Genomic DNA, 8,102 nt, shown 5'->3' with positions numbered 1-8,102 from the left:
GGAGCGACAGGCCTCGGGCCCCCAGGCGGGGTGACAGGCATCGGGCCCCCAGGCGGGGCGACAGGCCTCGGGCCCCCAGGCGGGGCGACAGGCCTCGGGCCCCCAGGCGGAGCGGCGGGCGCCGGACCCCCAGGCGGGGCTACAGGTCTCGGGCCCTCAGGCGAAGCGGCGGGCACCGAGTCACCAGGCACGACAGTGGGCACCGAGTCGTCTGGCAAGACTGCGGGCACCGAGTCAACTGGCGGAACAGCGGGCACCGAGTCAACTGGTGGAACTACGGGCACCGAGTCGTCTGGCAAGACTGCGGGCACCGAGTCGCCTGGCAAGACTGCGGGCACCGAGTCGCCTGGCAAGACTGCGGGCACCGAGTCGTCTGGCAAGACTGCGGGCACCGAGTCGTCTGGCAAGACTGCGGGCATCGAGTCAACTGGCGGAACAGCGGGCACCGAGTCGTCTGGCAAGACTGCGGGCACCGAGTCGTCTGGCAAGGCTGCGGGCACCGAGTCGTCTGGCAAGACTGCGGGCACCGAGTCGTCTGGCAAGACTGCGGGCACCGAGTCGTCTGGCAAGACTGTGGGCACCGAGTCGTCTGGCAAGACTGCGGGCACCGAGTCAACTGGCGGAACAGCGGGCATCGAGTCAACTGGCGGAACAGCGGGCATCAGGTCAACTGGCAAGACTGCGGGCACCGAGTCGTCTGGCAAGACTGCGGGCACCGAGTCGTCTGGCAAGACTGCGGGCACCGAGTCAACTGGCGGAACAGCGGGCATCGAGTCAACTGGCGGAACAGCGGGCATCGAGTTGTCTGGCAAGACTGCGGGCACCGAGTCGTCTGGCAAGACTGCGGGCACCGAGTCGTCTGGCAAGACTGCGGGCACCGAGTCGACTGGCGGAACAGCGGGCACCGAGTCGTCTGGCAAGACAGTGGGCTCCGAGTCAACAGGCACGACAGTGGGCACCGGGTCATCAGGTATCGGATTGTCTGGCTCGACAGTGGGCATCGGGTCACCAAGTATGACAGCGGGCACTGGGTCACCAGGCATCAGGTCATTTGGCTTGCCAGCGGGCACCGCGTCATCTGGCAAGGCAGTGGGCACCGGGTCACCAGGTATGACAGCGGGCTCTGAGTCAATTGGCACGACAGCGGGCACTGGATCAGGTACCGGATCATCTGGATCAACAGCAGGCATCGAGTCAACTGGCCTAATAGGATCGTCGGGCTGGATCAGTTCATCATGCTGAGTAGCGGCATCAGGCTGAATGCAGGCATCAGGCTGAGTAGAGGCTTCAGGCTGAAGAGAGGCTTCAGGCCGAGTAGAGGCATCAGGCCGAGTAGAGGCTTCAGGCCGAGTAGAGGCTTCAGGCCGAGTAGAGGCATCAGGCTGAACCACAAAAGGCAGGTTCACCGGTTTGGATACTGGCAGGATGGTATTGGTTGGAAAGAATTTTCGCTTTTTTCTGGTTTTAACTACTGGAGCACTGCAAGTAAACGCAGGTCTGCAAACGAATGGAGCAGCTGGAGACAGAGAAAAACTGGAGGATGGAACAGGAGAGGGAGCAGTTGCTACAGAGGGCTTTTTTACAGGGTTAAAGGCAGGATAGGTGCAGCGAGTGGGAACAGGGTACTGACATGCGGTAGATAGTCAAGTATACTGGGCTGTAACTGGAGGAGCTGGTGGGAATACAGGAGTAGAGTTAGAAGCAGGACTGGGTCTTTGTAAGCTGACTGAGGCTGGGTGCAACAAGTCTGTCCATGTCTGCAGTAGGGGTTGAACAAAGCTGAGCTTACACAAAGCCTGTCTGGTCAATGACTGCACTGCGTTTATACAATCTCTTAGTGTCTGTGGTGAACATGTGGAATAATGCTCCAGAAAGTAACCCACATCATCCTCTAATAACCACACCAGGGACTCTACCTGGTCTGCACTAAATGGTGGCAAAAATTCATCCCTGCATTCGGGGGAACCAGATGAAACCAACTCAGCACAAACCTCAATCAAAGGCTGCACCTCAGAGAACTCTGTGCCCTGATCTACTAGAACATGAGCGAGCCATATACATTCTAGTAGTTGATCCCTGGGATACTCCTTCAGAGTTTGATAAGCATACTCCCTGTCATCAAACACTAGCAGATATAAATACACAACCTCATCCAGATCCATCCTTCCCAGCAACAAGCCAAGATGGCTTCCCTGTGCAGCCACTTCTGGTCAGGATTGGCCTTGGTGTAATGTCAGGGCTCCCAGGTGAGACCAGAGGTGTGTGGCTGACGCAGGGAAACGCAGACCTCAGATATGTTATAAACAATATAATTTATTAACACTAACAATACAAACATAAACGCAGTGCAATACTAAAACATAATACAGTGCAACCAAACCAAACCAAACCAACCACCCACAGATAACAGTACATACAAGCAAGCGTCGTCAGGCAGGCCGGGTCAATATCAATAGGGCAGGTAGGTACAGGGGGAGCAAGCGGAGATTGGTCGGGGTCACAGGCCAGGTTCAGCAGGTAGCAAGCAGCGTAGTACAGAGGGTCAGGCAGAGGGATGGTCAGGGTCACAAGCCAGGGATCAGAACAGGTAGCAAGCAGCGTGGTGCAGAGGGATGGTCAGGAGCGAGCCGGGATCAGAGCAGGAGAAGTCAGCAGCGGTTCAGAAACAGGATGCAGGACAGAAACAGGATACAGGGCCCAGGACAAACACAACACCAAGGCAGAGTCTGTGGGTCTGGCCATCCCTTAAATACCCCAGCATAATCAGTTCCAGGTGTTAGCTGGCTGCAAAGTTGAGTCTCTGATTGCTGGGAGCATCCGCTGGCCAGCCCTGGTACTGCAGATCAAAAGGCAGGTGAGTCCCACCATTGCTGGCCAGTCCATTCCTGACACAATCTGTGTATCTGCAGCCTGGGAGCGATTGTTACTGGGTCAGGTTAATTCACACTGCCACCACCTCCTTTTTGTACAGAGAAAGAGGAAACTCGCCAATATTAGCAATAACACTATGATGTTGAATAATCGTCTGTATACCACTGTCACCGCAGGCAGGGTATATCGAGGTTTAAACACACACAGTAGCGCTCTTCAGAGATAGGGATTCTTAGTTTGCATTAAAGAGCTTTAGAAACAGTTCAACACTTTCAGGAAATAAGATTTATTACTAAAAGGTCCAAAGGGTGCAACAAAAATATTTACAGAAAAAGATGTAGCCAATATATATATATATATATATAAATATACAGAGAGCAATAGCACAGCAAAGAGATAACAGAAAGGAATTTAGAGAGATAAAGTACTTGCCAAAAGTCCTGGTTTAAGCAGCTTTCAAGTTTTCTGAGCAAAAGGGCCTGATCTCCCAAAGTTAGTTCCGATGTTAAAATGGAGCTTCTTTAACTTCAACTCAACTCAGCTTAGCTTCTGCTCCAAGCATAACAGCTTTTCTAGGAACTCAGCAGAGTGTCTCCTTGAAGCAGAGAACCAATCGCCTCATTTGGGGAGAGTGTTGGGGCGGAGACCCAAGCTAGAACCAAAAACCCTCACAACTGATGTCATGGTCCATAACATACCCTCGGTGCATTTAGCAGCCTTGGCACTAGTAGATTAACGTCTAGTTAATGAACGTCTAGATATGAAATATGACATACCTGCTGGGACGGTTAAGAAGATATAATTTTCTGCTCTCCTGTAGATGTCAGCTAGGGGATGTAATATATCAGGCAACTTGTATTAAAGTGACAGATCTGAATTTATGCCTGGTTTCTATGTAAGTCTTTCATAGTCCAAGATATGAAATCATAGGGGAAAATGGATCTTGAATGTGATGTCTGGTTTACGGTTTATCTGGAATGTCTTTGAAGCTCAGTGAGGACTTGGTTTATGGCTTTAAGTTCCCTTTCCAAGCAAGAGTCTCGCAGACATACGGGGTTTATAACCATGACCCCCTCCCAATGAGTTTGCTGCCTGTGATCTCTGCATCAAACAGCCCACATGTCACTCAACAGAGAGGGAGGGGGGATGAGGGAAGCTGATTTGGGAGTAGAAAATGAGAGAAGATGGAGGCCTTTGCCAAAATGGAGGTTCGCATCCATCTCTGTGTGCACGTTTGCTACACCAGGCATTGCCTGTTAAAGCATATAATACACATGAGGTCAAGTGTTATCAAACATAATATCAACAATTCTTAATTTTACATTTTTAATTTTGTCTATACTGGATATTTTTGTGCCTGAAATGTAGTCAAAAACTATTTAGAGCGCTTGCATCAAAATCTAGCATTTAGCAAGATCTGACAATGGTCATTGTCAAAGGAAATATTTAGAGAGAGAAATGCTGGCTGCCATATTAGACCTTCTTCTGAAAAGGGCAGTTTCCTGGCTGTTATAGCTACTAGTTTTAATACTTTCAGTCACTATTCCAGAATAACAATGCAGATTAGGATCAATTCACCTTGCAAGGAATAACCAATCATATGCAAGTAATTTAAAAAAAATGTATTTTTACTTGCACATGACTGGATGATGAAAGTGAGCAGAGCTTTCACTTCATTCACTAAGCTAAGGGAACATTCCATTGCCAGGTGAACAGCCTATTTAACTTTAATAAATCAACCCCAAAGTGCTTGAATTTTCCGAAGGAAAGGCATGCAATGCAGGTTTCATTTAAAGCAAAAACAAACTATCACTGGAAAGAACAGAAAAGCTTTTAATAATTGGATACCTGAACTATTACCCATTAACCAATTTTCAGAGGTTTGACAATGAAAGTTACGTGATTTAAATCCAGCCACCAGAATATAGTAATATCAGTTCTCACCTTTTATCAAGTGTCACTGGAAGCTGTGCTGTGTATTCCTAACTGCACAATTGACAGCTGTGACCTAATGCTGAAGAGGAGTGAATACATAGATCTTGTCTTCTTGGTTTTTAGTCCACATTTATTTTGACTGTTGGCACCATGATAACCTTATAAACAGTAACTGCTGGAATAACTATGAGGTTACGCTGATTTATATGCAGATAGTGATTAATGAAGTTCTTCTTCATTCATGTCAGCAATTACCATACTGTTCTGGGAGGAAATTTAAAAATTGATGTAGCATTTTAGACCAGAATTTTCCATTCAAGGTTCAAGCCAAGGCCCGATGACCCCAGAGCCTCACCTCATGACACAAGCCACAGAACAAGGACTTGGTGCTCCCAAGTGACTCCACTGATCATTGTATGGCCACCAAGTAAGCATTTGACCAGCTCTAAATTGATTTGATTGCCCAACTAGCTGAATCAATCTGTTTTTACTATAATTTGGTGGATCTAATACCAACTAGTTTGCCCACATTTTTTTGCTGGTTTTTGTCATTAATTTAAGATTAAACTAATACTAAGCACGACTTTAATAAATAACACCAACTGATATTAGGGCAAATATATTTTTTTTATTTAATATTGTGCAGTTATGCAAACAGGAAATGTATTAACTGAGGACAGTATTAGGTTTTTGATCATTTTATATCTGGAAGGAATAAATATATTTGAATGTATAGGTTATGTGTATCCATTTGCAATGATTTTTTTTTAGCAATCCCCAAAATTTTAAAATAACCTACAATTAAACAGTAATATTTTTGTAAATTGGATTAGATGTGTAGCCTTTCTAGCCAGCCAGGTACTGATGGTGCTGCATCCATGTACAATGCACCTGACAAATATTTTCTAGTAAATCTAGCAAGTGCACCAGCCCATACCAGTTGCTACACTGAATATTTCCAAATGCAGTATTGATTGTGTTGGCAAATATATATTACTGAAATGCAGACTTTCTCAGTATACCAAATAGTGGCATGGAATTACAAATTAGTATTGCATTCAAAAGATGATACAAAAACTAGAGAAAGAAGCACATTTGATTCAATTTATAAATATTTTCTTTTTATATTATATTTATCTGTTGGATTTCTTATAACTATTGGTAAACCTAATAACACATTTTTTTTCTTTTTAGTCAGTTTTTAGTATTATTCATCATTTATAAGCCACATGAATTTACCTATCTTTGCAGCAAGTACAGTGCCTTGAGAAAGTATTCATACCCCTTGAAATTTTCCACATTTTGTCATGTTACAACCAAAAATGTAAATGTATTTTATTGGGATTTTATGTGATAGACCAACACAATGTGGCACGTAATTGTGAGGTGGAAGGAAAACGATAAATGGTTTTCAAATGTTTTTGAAAATAAATATGTGAAAAATGTGGCGTGCATTTGTATTCAACCCCGAGTCAATACTTTGCAGAACCACCTTTTGCTGCAATTACAGCTGCAAATCTTTTTGGGGATGTATCTACCTACATCTAGATAGTGACATTTTTGCCCATTCTTCTTAGCAAAATAGCTCAAGCTCTGTCAGATTGGATGGAGAGCGTCTGTGAACAGTAATTTTCGAGTCTTGCCACAGATTCTCAATTGGATTTAGGTCTGGACCTTGACTGGGCCATCTAACAGATAAATATGCTTTGATCTAAACCATTCCATTGTAGCTCTGGCTGTATGTTTAGGGTTGTTGTCCTGCTGGAAGGTGAACCTCCACCCCAGTCTCAAGTCTTGTGCAGACCCTAACAGGTTTTCTTCTAAGATTGCCCTATATTTGGCTCCAACCATCTTCCCATCAACTCTGACCAGCTTCCCTGTCCCTGCTGAAGAAAAGCATCCCCACAACACGATGCTGCCACCACCATTATGTTTCACGGTGGGGATAGTGTGCTCAAGGTGATGTGCAATGATAGTTTTCCGCCACACATAGCGTTTTGCTTTTAGGCCAAAAAGTTAAATTTTGGTCTCATCTGACCAGAGCACCTTCTTCCACATGTTTGCTGTGTCCCCTACATAGCTTCTCACAAACTGCAAATGGGACTTCTTATGACTTTCTTTCAACAATGGCTTTCTTTTTGCCACTCTTCCATAAAGGCCAGATTTGTGGAGTGCACAACTAATAGTTGTCCTGTGGACAGATTCTCCCACCTGAGCTGTGGATTTCTGCAGGTCCTCCAGAGTTACCATGGGCCTCTTGGCTGCTTCTCTGATTAATGCTCTCCTTGCCCAGCCTGTCAGTTTAGGTGGACGGCCATGTCTTGGAAGGTTTGCAGTTGGGCCATACTCTTTCCATTTTCGCATGCTGGATTGAACAGTGCTCTGTGAGATGTTCAAAGCTTGGGATATTTTTTTATCACCTAACCCTGCTTTAAAATTATCTACAACATTATCCCTGACCTGTCTGGTGTGTTCCTTGGCCTTCATGATGCTGCTTGTTCACTAATGTTCTCTAACAAACCTGAGGGCTTTACAGAACAGCTGTATTTATATTGAGATTAAATTACACACAAGTGGACTCTATTTACAAATTAAGTGACTGAATGCAATTGGTTCCACTTGATTTTAGTTAGGGGTATCAGCGTAAAGGGAGCTGAATACAAATGCATGCCACACTTTTCAAATATTTATTTGTAAAAAATTTTGAAAACCATTAATCATTTTTATTATTACTATTATACAAGATTTATATAGCGCCAACAGTTTTTACAGTGCTTTACAAAATGAAGGTAGACATTAGTTACAATACAATGTTTTTGGTTGTAACATGACAAAATCTGGAAAATTTCAAGGGTATATGAATACTTTTTCAAGGCACTGTATATGGATTCAGAGTTCTTATTGACAGTCTGAATATTAGCAGAAAAGGACTTGTTGTTCTCCCGAGTACTTTCTGTGGCATCATTAAAATGCAGATTTTGGTAAATTGATCATTTTAGATTGTATTGTAGGTACATTTAACAGAAACCAGTTAAAATAATTAGTATGTTGGTAATTTAAGGACAAAGGAAGGGAGTTTTGTAACTGATGTTAAACTGACCATTCACAAACCAGTGTGGATGGACAAATCTGCAATGTCAGGTATTTTGATAGCCGACACCCGTGGCTTTCAGAATGCCAAAAAGAGAAGTTTCATCAGATTGGATGCAGCCAAGAATTTTTCACCTGGCTCCTTTAATAAAAGTCAGTTGAAAAATTTGCTTTTGTCAAGCTAGGTAATGCAATTTGTAATCCCT

The sequence above is a fragment of the Staurois parvus genome, unplaced genomic scaffold, assembly GCF_062004578.1.
Source record: "Staurois parvus isolate SC_StPar_1 unplaced genomic scaffold, SC_StPar_1.0 ptg000679l, whole genome shotgun sequence".
Classification (NCBI taxonomy): Eukaryota; Metazoa; Chordata; class Amphibia; order Anura; family Ranidae; genus Staurois; species Staurois parvus.
Note: the sequence above shows the minus strand (reverse complement) of the source record.